Below are 17,536 nucleotides of genomic sequence, written 5' to 3'. Positions count from 1 at the left end.
ACATGAAATACGCTGTATACCTGAGCTCCTTGTATATGAGATGCATGGTACAATCAGTCCAGAAGATGCTCAACGACATCCATTAGGAGAAAAACTGGATAGGCCTGACAATCATGGATTCAGGGCCCTTCCTGTACTACCTGCAATATCTCACATTTAGACAGATGGGAAAACAAGTAAAAAAACGTGAAGCACTAGACAAGTTATACAACTATGTAAGTGTTGAGAGTAGAGGGTGCGGTCATATAGAGACAGCTCTCCATGTACTTGGTCACTGCTTTGAACTGGAGAACTTGATTGATGTGGCCTTTGTATGCTACAGAAAATCATTGGAACTTTTTCCTTTCAACAACCCAGCCAAATGGCATATCATGAGACTTCTTCAGCAGGCATGAGCTGGCTTGTTTTTTCAACAGCTCCTTTAAAATCAATGAATACCAAATGACATATCATGAGACTCCTTCAGCCTGCATGAGTGACACCAGAAATAAGAAGCACTCAGCATATTTTACAAATGTGGAAGCATAAATACTTCTCAAAAACAATTGTAGCTATGATAATAATCTGATACTAGGCAGGCATTTAAAAATATACCTTTTGAGATTGTTAGAAAACTCTTTATATTTAGAGAAATGTCTGAAGTATTACATATTTATCTTTTAGAAGAATACTAATTCAGAGTCAAATTTTAAACTGATCTGTTTTCCTTCGTAAAATATTGTCTTGTCCCTAGCATTTAAATTACAGGTGGGCGTTATTTGTTAGCTTGTTCCTTAGAATTTATACACAACATTGATTCAGACACAAACATTTTTATTTTGAAAAAAAGTCTTAGTTATTGTTTGCATCGCTTCCTTTAGAGAATTCCTATGTTATGAACAAAAAAACATTTGAAACAAAAGTATCAATAAAATTGCAGCATCAACACTATACTTCGTCTCTGAAGTCTTATCAATATTCCTGAAGAATAATTTGGGTTAGATTATTATATGTATTTTAAGAAATATCGAACGTCAGATTGCAACATTATATGTTTTACTATGATATAAATGATATAATGAAACGGATTAAAAGACATTAAAGGCTTAAAATGAAACGAAATGCGTACGAAAGGGGAAAGTATACAGAATAATATGTTAAAACATTAAAATAAATAAAGCATTCGTGCCTGATAAGAACGCAATCAAGTCAATCTCAAGTACTATGTCGGTTCGAATAAAGATAAAAAAACCTCTTACTTCAGCTACTTTTATCTATGATGATTTTGCGGTCATTAATGTATTAGTAGTCATCGAGCATTACCCTTGTAAACGATGCCAACATTATATGGATCACAATATACCAACATTATATGGGTCACATTATACCAACATTATATGGGTCACATTATACCAACATTATGTGGATCACAATATACCAACATTATATGGGTCACATTATACCAACATTATATGGGTCACATTATACCAACATTATATGGGTCACATTATACCAACATTATATGGGTCACATTATATCAAAATTATACTGTGCTTCTTTAAATTAAGTCTTATTATAAGTCCTTAATTTGCTCTATAAATAGAGTATTTATAAGATAAACTCTTTTATCAGTCAGTACGGCTTGTGATGCATAGAGGAGGAAAATAATAGTCAAGCATTATGTACTTTTTTCTTCATTATGTACTTTCGATCACAATCGGTATGCATTATTTACACCATAGCACTTGATTATGTTCGAACCCACATTTTTCGTGTGGTTTGTGATTGTTTGAAATTCATGGTCGTCTTTTTTAAAGGATCTTGGTTAATTTTAAGGCTTTATCCAAAAAATGCCTTAGTTGTGTCTTAAAACACAAAACTGCAAATCTTTGTTTGTTGTTTAAGTGGTATTACTAAACAAAATGAGACTTATATAGCTGTAATTCTAACATATACTAGATTGTGCACGATTTTGTTATTGGAACGATAATAAGTATGCCGAGCTATATCGTTCAGTAACTCGCATTCGGATAAATTGCAGCGTTATTCACTTATATCGCATGTTTGTTATTGAACTTTGTCAGCATGATACAAAACAGTGACGTCACCCCTACCTTCGTTATTAATATAATACACTCGCACTGAAACCCGCGTTTATGATTTCCTTTAGTCGGGTTGTGGGTGAAGTAACTATAACTTAACACTGTATTCACTGGCATTTATTAATCATTTAGATCGAGTTACCAAATCAATTTTAATCAATTTTCACGTATAGTGCCAATGATAACAACGAACAGTCTCAAGTATGATTTCCAATTCCGGACGCAACACTGCAAATTGTCATTTACTGTAACATTTGCTAGCAGAGGAATACGTATGTATGTAATAGTTGAAAAACGTATGTTTTAACGAATTAAACGATGCAATAACATGAGAACCGGCGATGTGACAATAATGAGATAGGAACTATTTATTTAAACGCTATGTTACGTTGTCAATAATGCATGAGTTTAATGGCGTGAATTTGTACATCAATTTTAACTGAAAGCGTTCCTTACCTATTTTTCAACTTGATGATACATTGGAGATTTTGCTCCTTCTTCTACATTATTGCTTTGTCATTCACTCGTGAATATTTAATGTAACTTGTCACCCGCTCTTCCTGAGCATAATACAATTTGGGAAACGCATGAATATTACCGGGCCCGTACCACACTAGGTGTCAATTCACGCGGTAATTGTTTGCATTATATGACCCGTTAACCGACCGGTGTACCGATACAGTATATTCAAGGGAATAATTATACAGCCTTGCCGGCGCTAGCAAATTGGTCTTGTTCTAAATAACAGCTTTACAGAATATGAGATTGCTTCAATCGACAATAATTATCATGTTTTTGTTTATATATATATATATATATATATATATATATATATGTATATAAATTTTTATACATTAGAGAGAGAGAGAGAGAGAGAGTGAGAGAGAGTGAGGGAGGGCGAGATTATATACATTTACTCTCTATATATACATATTGGATAGGAAAGCTTACAAATAGTTTGCTTCTGCCCCCTGTGGTTTTGTCTGTCATCTGTCAAATATGTTTTCATCTATATTTAAATATGTCGATGAACAATAAAAAAGTAAATATTTGATAAATACACAATATTTTAGATGCATAAGGGTAATCATATATATACATGAATGGACAGGTGTACGTCACCCACAAACTCAACGTTTTCAACCCTAAGATGGACAGAAGAGAAGATATGTAATACATCACTATAGTCATCAATAAATACTTGTTATTATTTAAAACGTAGTTCTCCACACATTTTTGTTTGAAAGTAACAGTTCCGGGATATTAACCAAGCCAGCAGGTACTATGAACCGGATTGAATCGATTTTTGTTGACTGTACAGTAATGCGTAATACACAAAATGATGTTTTTTTACCTGGACAGAATACGACGTATCTCTCATGGATGCCTGAACATTTGCCTGTATCACTCTCAGTTCATCGATGGAAAATCGTAATACTCTCCCGCTTTCTACCGCTGCTTCACTTTTTCTTGTAAGCTTCACATAACCGTCGACGTAATTCGACCAGTACAAAATTGATAGCGCCATGTTGTAGATTGTTTGTACCCGGAAGTGCAAACTCTCGTTAATTCTCGGAGGTCACATGACGTGACTTACATGCCCTATGCCTTTCTTAGCAACCTGTGACTTTCTCATCAATACAATGACATTTTTAGCTACAACATGAGCAACTTCATACTTTCATTTCAACCAATAACGTCCTTAAATAACAATGACTTACGAAGCAACAAGATGATTACCAAGCATTCAAAAGTTTCAAATAGCAAAATAGCAACTTCCTACATCCACAGAAACCAATGACTTCCTGAGCAACCAAAGAATTCCATAGCAACAGTCGGCTTTCATTGCCATTACATCTATTGTCCCTTGTAAGGTATTACTTCTCTTCAATAACTGTGATTTCTCTTTGCAACCTCCTGATCAATCATCAATTGAATCGGTAAACACCACTGACTCGTTGGTTATTTTAATCAGGTGATCATTTTAGGACCATTTGAGCCGTCTTGTTTTAAGGAGCATCAATATGTTGTGCACACGTTGACTGCTCATTCTACATCATAAAAATGAAATGATAGTTAAGTATCAGAATTTCAATAATACACTATTAAAAACACTCTCAATAATTCCATATTATGCTTTCAAAGTTTGCTTTCATTTTTAAACAGAATCCTTATAGAACATATATCTAGTAAATGATGATTTATTTTGATATCTTAAATAAATTCTACGTTCGAAAAGGATAATTTGAATTTTGAAATTACCGAAATGAGAAATATTGCTTGCTTTAGAAATATAAGTTATTTGTAGGAGTCTAATAAAATTATGCTGCAATAACAATCCTTTTAAAGAAGAGAGAGAGAGAGAGAGAGAGGGCACCACCAACAATTCATTTGAGTACCAACTTCCTCATTATCGAGCCTCTTATGACATGTATGTGAACTAGATTCAAATAAGACATTACTAGTGTATGGGTATGAATCTGTATTTTCATCTATAAAATCGATGCACAAAAACGTAACGAGTGTACAACTATGCTTGCAAATGGAACATTTTGTGTACAATACGACGAGGCTACATTCCTTGAACACTATCAATATTGCTGGCTGTATAATGGAACTCTTCTACCAATTGACTCGGGCATACCATTATCTTTAAATTCTTCAGTTATGCTCGGAAGTTTTTGTGCTTTCAAAAGCACTGCTCATGGTCTGGTTAATATACAAACGTCGTTTACAAAACCGACCAGGATACAACAACGGGACTTCTCGGAATGATATGTACATCACAGCCATAACAGACCAGCGATTTCGGAATGACGCAACGCAGGTTGAGGAATCTGCACCCTACGATGACAAAGTTGAGATAGCAGGGTTCAAAATATAGCTTCGAAAAACATGGTGCTGCCTCTAACAAAATAAAAAGGTACAGAACATAGACGGTAAGATATGTTGGAATATGGTAACCGATCGTCAATTTCAAAAGTGTATCAGTTTGATTTTTCTTTTTTTTGTCCTATTAAAGCCGAAACGCCGTCTTTGTTCTCGGAGCTCAGTTACAAAAGTGGAAGAACGTCATCTGTGAAAAAGAACACGGAGTGGAAACACCTTAATAAATAACGTCAGAAAGCAGAATGCGATAAGGCTTATATAAAACACACCCAAAAACAAAACTTTGATGGCACTGCTGTACTGGTAATGAATCGGGATCTAACATAATACCCGGGTACCCGCCATTTCCTACTCTGCCCCCGGGTACACGACCATACACTACTACTCTGAAATAACATTCTATAAATAGCAACCAACAAACAAATATGGGTGATAAGTTTAATACGTATTCCTTCTTCCTTTTCCGAATAAGGAATGAGGAATGAGGAATGAAGAATATTTTTATTGCCCATGATTACGATACAACTGGAACTTTCAGCTTTCAAAGACGGCAGCGGGATTACGTTCGAGAAAAGGAAAGAAGTCATTAATTTCCATTTTTAATTATTTTGAACATTTTTAAAGATTAAGACAAAATTATACGTGTATGCACTGACGTGTTAAACACATGTATGTTTATGTTGTGATGTGTATTGCAAATGAATGTATTTCTACTGAACTAATGTGTAAAACACATGAACGTGGGTGCAATGATGTGTATAAATATGCACATGTATGCACTTATGTGCGTTTGTACTAATGTGTATGACATATGGACGTGTATTAACTGATGTAAAAAAAACCAATACAGTATTTTCTGTGCATTTGCAATAAATAGTACTTTCCTGAAAATTTAAATTTAGATCACAGATACGTTGCCATTTATGTTGCGTTATTGCATCAAGTGCATCAGTTTTAAAATACCAGTGTTACGTTGCAAATATATACTTTGTTTCTTTGTTGTTGATTTTCCCTTTAAATGTCTATGATATTGCCAACAGAATATATTTGATAAATAACAATTCTATTTGTGTATTTCACATAAGATAGCATGAAGGTTTTGGTTAATATAATTGTTTTTGTGTGCAAATTATATCAAAATTGGATGAATGAACGTCTATTTGGCTTGTAAATCTAATTTGCGTTTGTCATAGTGAAAGCGAAACTCCTCGTTTTCTCAATTTGTAATTCACATTTGCATCTGATTAAATGCTAACATTAACAAGTTTTTTAAGTTGTACCACAACATGCAAAATTCTGAAATACGGACAGGATATCTAAATTATACAAACTCATTTAATCTTTTTGATCGTAGAACGAAGGATTGATGACGTCACCAAATGCTCAGATTACCAAAGTTTATGTAATGATATTAAAAAACATGGTTTCGAAGCAGAACAATGGCATTGTTTAAATGTGAAAGATTCCTTTTCTACAGGACAAAACTGTTGCATTCTAAACAGAAATGTGTTCAAAGACTATATTGACCAGAAATACTCAGCATATTCTGCACATATGGCATCAATAATACTATTGCATGGATAAGTAATTAACGATAATGAAGGGTTCTATTTGAGCAGCATGAGAACATACAACATTGTCGACAATGTCACGTTTACGTTTGAGAATTCAAGAATGACTTGTGTATCTCTTTAAAAACGTGGATGTACAATTATGCTTGAACCTGACCAATGTCAAAATAATAACAAATTTCGTTTTCATAGTACGAGTTTAAAACAACAAAATGAACTGAATGTAAAGAACGATACTATCACGCAAATAATAATATTTATTTCATTAACTTCGTTGCTTATACTGGTGTTTAGTTTAGAGTACTGATAAATACAAATTTTAACAATGATTTGAAACCACCAGTATGTATATTTCCCTTCCTTTTCCATTACAAACATTACTTTGATAAAGCTTTCAGTTGATATATAACATAAGTATTTGCATGATACTGGGACCAGGAATTAAAATCCCTTTTTATCGCCTCGCTGCGTTTTTAATAACGTTTATATGAAATATTTCCAATCAGTTTAAAAAGTGAGGGAAATACTTGATAATAGACTGAAAATATAACAAAGAAAACACGCACAAATGAATGGAGACATATGTACACTAGAGATACATGTAAACTATAACAATAAGGAAGCACGTGACACAGACATGTCAGGAACATATGTGTCACATATACAAATACTCTCGACAAAGAATTAATAACATTTAACTGCAACAGGCTTAAACGACATATTTCAAGTTTGAAGTCATGAACCTTAGTGGCTTGATAATAGTCAAGCTAATAATTAGTTTTATTGATACTGGAGAAGCATACAAAGAAACCCATGGAAACATTTCGTATGCCTTGGATTCATGTAGAAAGTCTGGTGGATTTGCTCCTCGGGATATTATGAAATTAATGCCGTTTGGACAACATCAAGTAGAAAATTGTTCTGTTGCTAAAAGCTTGGCGCTTGATGATGGCGAATCACTATGGACACATTACAGAGCGGAACTCGGCGCTTATATTGCTCCATTTGGCTGTTCTGAGAAAATACCTACACATTTTAAAGAAAGCGTGAACAGTACTGATATACTTTACGAATGTTCCAAAGTATGTTCAAGAAAAGAATCTACTAGTAAGATAACTTATGTTGGAATCCAGAATGAGGAGTGCTACTGTATGAACGATCAAGTCTTGTCAACAGTATTAAGCTGCCAAATCGAATCAAAATTGAATAGTTCTACTATTGCATTCGTTATAAATTAACTGATATAACTGTTCAGAGGGAAACATATGCATGTGTAACATCAGTCATCCAGAATAATTCGAGGATTTATGAAACCGCCAAATGTTCAGGAAAACATTACGGATTGTGTACTTGTGATATAAAATATTGTTTCGAAGAAGCACAAGCGAATTGTTTAAATAATTATGACACATTAGATTCTATTGGACTAAACCTTTGCATTCTAAACAGAACTATGTTCAAAGACGATATTGATGAGAAATGCCGAACATATTCTGGGCAAATGCCACCCGTAATTTACCATGGCATGGATAAGTATTTGACAAATTACTCTGAAAGTTTCTATTTGAGCAGCGTGAGAACATTTAAATTAGTCGACAATGCCAAGTTTACATTTGACAAGTTAACAATGTCTTGTGTTTCTCTTAACAAACGTGGATGTACAGTTATGCTTGAACCTGACCGATGTCAAAATATTAACAAATTTCGATGTCAGCATACAAATATTTCAAGAGAACAAAATGAACTAACGTTGCCTAACGATACCATCACGCTTATCACAATTCTTATTCTTTCGGTGTCATTGCTATTACTGGTAATATGCTTCGTTGTTCGATTCAAGTATGTGAAACGCACCCGTTCAACTGCAGAAGCATGTTCACAAAACGTGAACATTGAGACTCTCGAGCACGAGCATGTCTATACTGGCTTGTATCACTATGCAATCGCTTCAAGTGATGCGGATGGGCCTACATGGATACAAAATGTTAACTACGTAAGTCAAGACATAATATTAGGCGAGCCCGACCATTCAGATCGTTCTCCTGAAAATAGTATGTGACCATCACCATCGGGGGGGGGGGAACAACTAAACGAGGCTAAAGTATATAAAGTTTTCACATACATAGAGGGGTTTAACGTGTAAATATCGTTGTTGCTAAAGATATGTGTTAGTTATGAAAACGCAAATGTCATTCTTTTTTAGAAGATGTAAACTTATGTGCAGTGATTAAACGATGTATATCGGAAGATCATATAACCAGGATTCGGGGTCGGTTGTAAAAAGATGAAGGCCACTTCTTTATTTAGTTACCTACAACTAATGCCTATTTTTTTTAAGCATGCATACCCCAGTATCACTTAAATACTTCAATATATCAGTTCTTAATCTAAACCACAACGCTTTTAGTTAAATTAAATGTATACACAATTTAAAATTATACATGTTTTATGCGTTTGAGAGTTTTCCCATGTAAAATATTTATTAACATAAATGCTCGCTATTCTATTAGATAATTAATCTTAGAGCAAAATGAGTATTTGAGTCATAACCCAAAAATTATAAAGTCGACTCAGTTGTTTGATTCATATTTGATGGCGGTATAAAGAAAACTAATTTCGGCTTAAATGTACAGATAATCACAAATTTGAATAAAAATTTAATCAAACAGTATTCATTTCCCATCCAATGCCAGTATATACAATAAATTTATCATGTTTTCAGTTGCGACATAACTTAATTGTTTGCGTAATAATAGGACAATTTAAATCCCGGCTTTATCCCTTTGCGTCGTTTATAATTACATCTGAAATAACATTTTACAATCAGTTTAATTCCTTTTATGGAATTGCGTGTTTATAAATTTAATATAAATGTAAACACACACCAACGTGGGAATAGAGAACACTATGGATATATGTTAGCAATCCAAACAAGGGAAACGCAGGTTTGAAGTCATGATTCTAAGTAGCTTGATAATAGTCCAGCTAATAATTAATTGTATTTATACTGGAGAAGCACAAAATGCAACCCATGGAAATTTTGCGCACGCCTTGGAAACATGTAGAAAGTCTGGTGGATTTGCTCCTCGGGATATTATCAATTCATTGCCATCTGGACAACATCAAGTAGAAAATTGTGCTATCGCTAAAAGCTTGGAGCTTGATGATGGCGAATCACTATGGACCCATTACAGAGCGGAATTTGGAGTTTATATTGCTCCGTTTGGCTGTTCTAAGTACCTACCTAAAAGTTCTAAAAAAAAGAGTGAACAGTACTAATAATCTTTACGAATGCACCAATGTGTGTTCAAGAAAGCAGTCTAAGATAACATAAGTGGGAATACAGAATGAGGAGTGCTATTGTATGAACAGTAAACACTTGTTTAGAAAGTCAAGCTGTCAAAAGGAATTAAAATTGAATAGTTCTACTATTGCATTCGTCTTTAAATTAACTGATATAACTGTTCAGAGGGAAACATATGCATGTGTAACATCAGTCATCCGAAATAATTCGAGGATATATGAAACCGCCAAATGTTCAGGAAAACATCAAGGATTGTGTTCTTGTAATAAAAAGCAATGTTTCGAAGCAGTACAACCTAAGTGTTTTAATTATTATGACACATTAGATTCTATTGGACCTAACCTTTGCATTATAAACAGGAAGATGTTCAAAGACGATATTTACGAGACATGCCTAGCATATTCTGCGGAAATGGCACCAATAATCTACGGGACCATGGACACATATTTAACAAATTACTCTGAAAGATTCTATTTGAGCAGCATGAGAACATTCAGAATTGTCGACAACGTTTCGTTTACATTTGACATTTCACGAATGACTTGCGTCTCTCTCTACAAACGTGGTTGTACAGTTAAGCTTGAACCTGACCATTGTCAAAATAACAACAGATTTCGTTTTCAGAATACGAGTTTAAGGGAACAAAATGAACTGAATGTGGAACACGATACTGTCACGCCTATCACAATACTTATTCCCTCGGCGTCATTGCTAATACTGGTGATATGCTTCGTTGTTCGATTCAACTATGTAAAACGCACCCGTACAGCAGCAGAAGCATGTTCACAAAACGTGAACATTGAGACTCTCGAGCATGAGCATGTCTATACTGGCTTGTATCACTATGCAATCGCTTCAAGTGATGCCGATTGGCCTACATGGACACAAAATGTTAACTACGTAAGTCGAGACATAATATTAGGTGCGCCCTGCCATACAGATCATCCTCCTGAAAATATCATGTGACCACGACCAGAGAAGGAGGGAAAACTGAAACTAAACGAGACTTACGTAAACATACTTTGCATACAGCTTGGACAAAATGCGGGAGAGTATGACCATATAAGGTCACATGCCCAACCCTCGATCACTCGGAAATAACTTGGATAATGGAACTTTCCTTTTCGACGCGTTTGTACTGATCCGTTCATATGCTAATTGTAAATGTACAATATGTCAAAACAAAACAAAATCATTAAATTGATAAATGTCGTTATATATAGAATGAATCGTTTACATTATGATGGAAAATAAGACTATAACGAGCAAAGGCCGAATTGTTTTGTAAATGAATTATCATGAATTTATATGCTCTGTGTGTATATATGGTGAATGTTTTTGTATTGCTGTAAACTGTTGTTTGTTTTGTAGTTCGTTCTTATTTATTCGCTCTTTTGTCATTTATATGTGCCTTTACAGTGGTTCTATGATTTTTGTCAATTATACTTAAAAATAGCCAAGGTGTGTATGAAAATGAGAAAATAATGCAGAAAGTAGGGTATAGGGGCTTTGAAATCGTTCCTAAAGACATTTATATTTCAATTCAAGGTACGTCCTATTGTTTTTTGATGCAACTGTATGAGCAAGAAATGCAAATGTCAAATATTTACAAGTGTACAATAGTCCAAAGTTAAAAGCTCTCAATCCGGTTTTCAATTTTAATCCAGATTTTGAGAACTCTAGCTTTATACACGATTATTCGGTTTCGGGCATTTTTTTATTGTGCCTTTATTCTAGATCATAGTAGCTCAAGATTTATTGCTTAAATGTGTCTTTATTCAAGGCCATAGTAGGCTTACGAATTTTGCTTATGTGTGCCTTTATTCAATGTCATAGTAGGCTTAGGGCTAGTGTTTATGTGTGCCTTTTTACAATGTTCTAGTAGGCTTAGGGCTACTGTTTATATGTGTCTTTATAAAAGTCATAGTAGAATCGGGCCATTGATTTTGTGTGCCTTTACTCAAGGTCATAGTAGTCATGCGGCTAGTGTTTTTGTGTTTCCATATACAATGTCACAGTATGTTTAGAGCAATTGTTTATGTGTGCCTTTATATGGGATTATAGTAGAAAAAGGGCCATTGCTTAAATGTACCTTTATACAAAACATAGTAGGTAAGGGGCTAGTTATTGGTATGCCTTTTAACCCGACCAGTAGGTTTATGGCTTTGTGTAAATGTGCTTCTTCACAAGGTCATAGGAGGTATTAGCTATTGTTTATGTGTGCCTTTATACAGTATCATAGTAAACTTGCGGGAAATGTCATGTGTGCCTTTAAAATATCAAAGTAGATCTAGGAATATTGTTTATTTATGCCTTTATACCAGATCATAATAGGTTTTAGAGCAATTGTTTATGTGCGACTCTATGTAAGATTAAAGTAGGTTTAGGATTCTTATTTATGTATGTTAAATACAAAATAATAGGATGTTGAGATATATTGTTTATGTGCGATAGAGTCATAAAAGATTTAGAGCTTTCGTTCAAAAGTGCCTTATACAATATCCTAGTAGGTTTAGGGTCTTTATACTAGGTAAGAATAAGTTTAAAGATGTTGATTATTGTTTATGTGGGCCTTTTGGTGGATTCTAGTAGATTTAGAGCATTTGTTTATGTGTACCGTTATGCAAGGTCATAGCGGTTTTAGAGAGCGTGTCTATGTGTACCTTCTAACAGATCATAAAAGGTTGGGTACTATTGAAGATGTGCGCCTTTATTCAAGAGTATAGGTTTTGGGCTAGTGTTGATTTGTGATAGTGTTTGGATAGGTCTGTTGTTGATGTGTATCTTTTTAAAAGCTTATAGCAGGTTAAGTTTTATTTATGTGTGCTTAATAAAAGCATATTAAACATGTAAAGTTATATGGCTATTGTTTATGTGTGCCTTTATACAAAATAAAAGGCAGTTAAGGGCTTTTTGGCGTGTACATGTAGTTTTAAATGATTGAATCCATACTTACCTCTATGATTAATAAGAACATCATGGTTCGAAATGTCCGTTACAATTAAGCGCAAAGCAATGAAAATTTTAAACGTTGGTGTTGTGCGGTATTGGCCAAAACAATTGGTCACGTTCGAATCATGAAACGGATTGATAAACATTAAACTAAAAGGTATTTATTATAGTATAAAAACTGAGTTGTTAACTTAAATGGGCAAACCTTTTTTATAGAATAATAGTCTGGTGTAAAAAAGGTTAAGACCGTTAATTTGAACTTTCAACATTATCAGGAAATATATTTCTGAAACCAAATATTCTATGGCTCATAGTAACATGCCGGTTTCAGTTGAAAATAAAGAATGTCTCCATTTATTGATTCTCGAACAATTGATACAATAGCTACTGAGACAAACAAGAGGAAACCAAGGGATGAACGAGGAATATAAGGGCCTATTGTTGTTTTAGTTCAATATGTTCTTGAAGCTGTCACTTTATAACTTGTTCACCTTGCTCGCTCGATGGCTGAACACGAAACGTTCCAAGGGACATCAGAAATAGAAGCCGAGAGAACATTTAATATTCGCTTCAACCTTTTGAACCTTTGCTTTTAAAATATTACTAGCAAAATACACACACGGACAGTATCATTTGTATATTTTATAAGACAGTGACTAGAACGGCATACGTTTCAATATTATTTTTATAATGTATCTTAACAGTTACCTAACAAATATAACATCTGGGGAATATTGTGCAAAAACGACAAAGAACATTTGTCAAGCACCAAGTTAAAGGTTGGGCATTGGGTATCAGTTGTTATTTCTTTTGCAGATATTCGATTATTAACCTTGTTCTAGACTTAAATTTTCTACTAAGTCCGCTACCCTCGGTCTGGCTTGCATTGGTCAATTATGCGCAAAATATGTTCTCGGAAAACTTGTTTAACTTGGCTTTTTTGTATACTTTCATTTCGCTGCATGTTCAGTGGTGATTTTATACAAATAATATTAATTGTTTTATACTGAAATAAAATAAAAAAAACAAATAAGCATACAATCATTTTAAGCAATTTCTATTTCGAATTCTAGCGAAATCAATAAAAAAATAATCATTAAAAACAACAATCAACACCTTAGAATTTATAAAGGTTTACACCATGGGCTGCACCACTATGACGCGATCACAGCTTGAAAATATTTCCCCTTTAGCTTGTCATAACTGCTTTTGGCGTTGGAGAAAATCAAGCAGAGTGAAGATCATGAACAAGTTTAATAATAAGTATTAAAACCTTTGGAATCGCTATGCACTTTGGGCACCGGTAAGTCCGACAATCCCATATTTGCGACACATGAACCATTGAGTAAGATACCTAAAAGCTCACATATAGCTCTGGTCACCAGAATTCTATAATGATGATCAAGTACGTGTACCTTTAATAGAATATTGTCCCTAAAAAACGACGTAGGTGTCATTGAGCAAGACTCATCTATTATCATGATCCAGGTCGGTAATAACCTAAATGAGGATAGTAGAAATACGTTTTGGTATCTGATGGTTTTGAGTTGGGAATATTGAAATATAGTATTGCAAAAAGTCGATTCGTGTTGTATGGTTAGGACGAATTTTAAGAAATGAGAAAAGGGCTGTGGTTTGAAAAGTTTTAAAAATAGAGTTTGATCAGTGGACAAGATTGTAATTTAGAATACAGATGTTAGAATCAATATGAAATCCTCCTAATAAAGTCCCCGAACCGATCACTGGAGTATGATTTATTTAACTATCAAGCAAGGCATCTTTGTTATTATTTATTATAAAAGATGGAGATATTTTGTGTTTCAATGCATAATGTTTCCTATCTACATACATTTTGAATATTTCCGAGTCAAGGTTGCAGGTAATGCATGGAAGGCAACATTCTTGGGTTTTATCAAGTACTGAGTTCTTCAAATGACCAAGTACTACCTTTTTCAGCCAATTGCCAGGCAAATGCAACATTGTTCTGTATTGTTTGAACCCGGGAGAAGCGGATGCCCGACCATTGAGCTATCGCGTTATGCTTTAAAATTAAACTCTTGGATCATGGTCGCGGATTAAAAGGATTTAATATAAATACAATTTCCGAAACTGATGACCCGATTGTAAATTATATATCGCAGTAATGTTCATTTATTGTATGACTCACAATCACATGATAGAAGTGAAAACATTCGTCAAAACTATCGCAGCTACTTGGGATTGAGATTTAACATGGCCATAACCAACATTTGTCAGAAACCGATGTTCCAAGTTAAAAATATCACCCTTGCGTAATCCACTACTACAAGACTTTTACAGTACAAAAATGGGATTGAAGAATAACAACAACACACTAAACTTGAAATGAATCTCCGCGCAATTAGTCAAAACGACTCAGCTTCGTCATTTCTTATTCATTTATATCTTCCAATAAACTGATAAAAATACTAAGAACATCCTAGCTGTATCACGGAAGAGCACATTTGAAACAGTTTGTTTCTTAATATTGTAGGGGGCTGGCCCTAGCTTTACGCTAGTGAAATGGTTTGACACAAATATTATTATGATATGTGGACACTAGCTATAACAAATTGATATAGATTCCACTTCTTGTGAGCTCTGCTAACAAGTTAAGTTTGGATCTCAGGTGACCGACTATACTCTGATATTAACTAGACAATCACGTAGTCTGTATCAATTCCAACCCTGTATTGTTAACAGCTTGTAAGTTTAACAGTTTAATTATAGTATGCGAAGAAGCACTCGAACTGAATACAATGGTCAAACAGTATAAATATGCATTGAAATCATAATATGTATTAAGCGTCACTAACAACTGCGTTATTCGCTGGTGCGCACGTTCCGTAAAGAACTTATTATATTAAATATCACATAATATATTTGTTCTATTAACAATGAATCTCGCGATGTTATTGTATGCAGTATAACGCAATTCTAATATTGTTCTGTTATATAAATATAAGCGAGATCACTCACACAAGTCACCCCCTGTCCTGTATCTTCAATACATATATTCTGTAAATGCTATCTATCAATTTTATCAAAATGTAACGTTTGTGAAAATACGAAAGAATTAATAATTTATACAAGCTTACGTAGATTATATGAATGTATTGTGTCAAGCTGTCCTATAATGTAACGATCGTTATCTTTTCAAATAAAACTCAGCTTTATTACTTTATCGAACTTCATATTTGGTTCTGGTTATTAACAAATGCTTGACTTAGACTTTGCGCTTTTGCACTTGCACAGCAACCATAGGTTGGTGGAACGCTACTGCTAGAAAAAAAATCACGGCAAGCCACCCATAACGTTTGCCAACCAAAATAATGGCAGTGCCCAAAATGAATAGCAATAATGTGACCGCCACAAAAAAGAAAGTCTTAAAAGATTAATGGAAGCCATCTTGAAAAGGTACGTTTCTGGTGTTCGATTTTTTTTAATAATAACACGTATTCTCAGTAGAGCTCAATCGATGGGCTTTCATAACCGAACAAATTGCATTAATTGTGAAATGCATACACCTTACCAGACATCTAATAAACAGTATCATGACAACTAAACCTTATTTAACATAAGTGTATGTGAGAAGGATCTTAGAAGTAATTCAAGTAAAGTATCTTATCTTAAAAGCCTTGATCATACACAACGCTGTTCTGATAAAAAAGACATCGCAAACATTTTCATCATTATATTATTAAGCAATCTGCAATCTGTTACGTTTTAACTGGTAGTTTCAATTTGAACAAAACATCCAATTTTAACATGCCATTGCATGATCAAAACAATAAAAAAATGACTATTTTTTAAATACATTTTATTTCTCTGTTAGAGTTTTTGTGGTTTGCCAACTTAATGCAAAATAACCAAGCAAAAAAACAAGAGATGATCTTGTAGAAACTTGCAACACAGGATGAACCTCATGTCCATTACGAAATTACTTCGAGAAGAACGAGTAAAAGCCCCAGAAACAATGAAATAAATCGCACCGATATAAAGAATGACAATTTTTAACGGTTTAAAATGTGTGCATTTTAAAAAATGTATATTGCATTTAATAAACTCATTCCAATTAAAAATAAACTCAATGCATTTGAGTGTTTATATAATTATAGTCAGAACAGTTTTCAGAGCCTACATTGAAGTTAAAACATAAGACATGACCATATTCCAATGACTTGAAATGAATTAAGGACAACCTTTTTTGTTCTATTTTGAATAATACTTAACTACTAGGTTTTATAACTCTTCTAGATTTTCCAAACAAAGTAACACACCATCAATTTGAAAAATATATCACTTCATTCAAATCAGTTAAAGCTCATTAGAAAACATAGAAAAAAGGAAATCAAAAATGAGTTTTTCATGGGAGAGCAATGTTTTATTTTACTAGTTTGACAATCGGTAAGAGTTAAACCTGATAAAAAAGGACTCGGGACAAAAACATTTTGATAACCGATTTATGCAACATATGCGACATGTCTTCGATTTAAACAATATTTCATAATTTGAAAAATCTTTATTTTATGCGTTCAGGTGGTGTATAGAGTATTATCAGTACAATAAAGTTGACTATCATATCGATAGTTTTCACTGTTTTGAAGTGTTAACCCGCTCGCCGTTCCGAATTAAACGTCAGCGCACACAGGGCTGGAACACAATTTCAACGACGTCATTTCGAACATGACGTTACGCGCGTATAAAAAATGTCCTTTTTT

The 17,536-nt window shown here is 33.9% G+C and overlaps 1 pseudogene; it reads right to left on the bottom strand.

Annotated features, from left to right (window-relative positions):
- Window positions 1-326: 326 nt before the first annotated feature.
- LOC128237693 (copine-9-like) overlaps window positions 327-17,536 on the bottom strand; it is a 33,321-nt pseudogene continuing 16,111 nt past the window's right edge.

The sequence above is a fragment of the Mya arenaria genome, chromosome 6 (genome assembly GCF_026914265.1).
Source record: "Mya arenaria isolate MELC-2E11 chromosome 6, ASM2691426v1".
Taxonomy (NCBI): Eukaryota; Metazoa; Mollusca; class Bivalvia; order Myida; family Myidae; genus Mya; species Mya arenaria.
The sequence above is the reverse complement of the archived record's forward strand: the minus strand, read 5'-3'. Positions and strand labels throughout refer to the sequence as shown.